The sequence below is a fragment of the Malurus melanocephalus genome, unplaced genomic scaffold (genome assembly GCF_030028575.1).
Source record: "Malurus melanocephalus ecotype Western Australia unplaced genomic scaffold, MMel_1.1 scaffold_137, whole genome shotgun sequence".
Taxonomy (NCBI): domain Eukaryota; kingdom Metazoa; phylum Chordata; class Aves; order Passeriformes; family Maluridae; genus Malurus; species Malurus melanocephalus.
The window spans coordinates 160,492-162,364 of record NW_026623369.1 but is presented as its reverse complement, the minus strand read 5'-3'; positions in this window follow the sequence as shown (position 1 = coordinate 162,364).

The following is a 1,873-nucleotide window of genomic DNA, read 5'->3' as shown; positions in this document are numbered from 1 at the left end:
TCTGAGCTCTGTCCCGCAGTGTCCAGACCATCACTGGTAGCTACATTTCCACCTGTAAAAATACCTTGAATAATTTTATCTTCTGGTATGTTTCTTTCTATGACATTAGTGTCAGCATCAGTTTTTCCAGTAAAATCAATGAATGCTCAACTACTGTCATGTACAGGAAGGAATTTATTCTCTTTCTGACTTTTCTTCTCAGATAAAGACCTCATAACTACTGTTGCTCTCTGTTCTTTCATGATTCAGATTTTTCTTTTTTTTACCAGACCCCCTAAAACTTTGAATGATAGGAGCCAGGTCTCAGTTTTCAGTGAGCCTGATACAACAGCTTGAAGTATAGACAGTCTAGTTTCTTTTCAGTGAAGTTTCTTTTAATCTCTAGAAATACTCTGTGCCTTGTGTGGCCCCCATTGACTATAAACTCTGTGGAGTTAAATGCACTGCTCTCATGTAACCAATCAGGTTCATTATTGAAAACACAGTTATAACCAACAGCTACCCTGACAGTCAAGATCAACACTAGTCTGACCAGCAAAGCCTCAGAATATCTGCTTTCTCACAGGGTCCACTGGTGTCTAAATAAATGTGGTGCTGTGACTTGATGTTAAAGCATCTTAAATTCAGAAAGCCTGGTAATTCCTCCCAGAAAGTGACTAAAAGGCAAAAACTTCTAAGTAAGCAGGCACAAAAGAACTCTTCTCTAGATATTTTTTTTTAATGCAATGCAACTTGGAAGGCATTACGGAAAGATTAAAATGCATCTTTCAAAACTACTCTTCTACTTTCCATCTAAGAGAAGGAAAGTTGAAGTCATTATAACTGTTCCAGGTGAATGCTCGGCTCTAAGTTAGCATCAGCAGTCCTGACTCCTGGCCACCCACTAYTGGCTTGCAATGCAATGGTTCTAGCCAGGAGCCTTATCCCAAACTTTGGGCAAGAGGCAACTTGGAACAGGTTACAAGGATGACTGATTGTGTTATCAGCATGAGGAAGTTGAGTGCTTTCTCATCAAATGCCAGGAAAACTTGATTGAGAAGCTTACTCATCTGAAAATGAGTCAGGGAAGTTCCTGTGGTGTGTACTGAGAGCACATAGTGGGGATTCCTGTTGCAAAGAACACTCGTGGCATATATTTCAATATTACATTTATTGTCATTGTTGACTGTGGGATGGGAGTAAAAGGAACATTAAGGAGCTGCTTAATTAGAATTAATGAGTACATGAGCAATGTCATACAATCGTGTTATGTTCTCATTATTTCCTTGGTTAAAACTGTTTATTTCAATGGAAATTACCGAGGATAAGGTATGAGTCACATCCMACCCAGCAGAAATAAACTAAGGAGAAAATACCCATTCCTGCGCTGGCCTTTTGCCCACACAAAGSGGGAACAGCGCGCTGTTTCTGTGCAGCCGCTGCTCGCACACAGCAGCCCTCGCTGCCGGGGGCCGTTGGCTCCGCACCGACGCGCGGTGACCGCGTACTGCCCAAACTCTGAAGTTTTCGGGCTGCGCTGCGCTACGAGCGTACGGTCTGACTGGCGATGTTGTGCTCTTGCCCGCCACTGGCCCTGGGTTGGGGCCGCACCTGTCCGGGGAGGGGCAGAACAGGGCAGCGGCCGCTGCCGCTCCTCGGGGTTCCGTCCGTGGGTCGGAGGGAGCACAGCCACCTCCCTGCTGGGGAAACGCAGCCACTGGAGGAACGAGGGACAGCCCCTCCTCTGACAGGGGCGGAGGCGAGGGGCCGCCAGGACACCCCCGGTTCCATAACCAGCGCCCCCGAGGGCGGCTGCCTGTCCCCCGTGCGCCCCGCCGGAGAATGCAGAGCGCCCCGGCCGCCCCCGCCGGCACCGAGCGGACAGTGGCTCCGC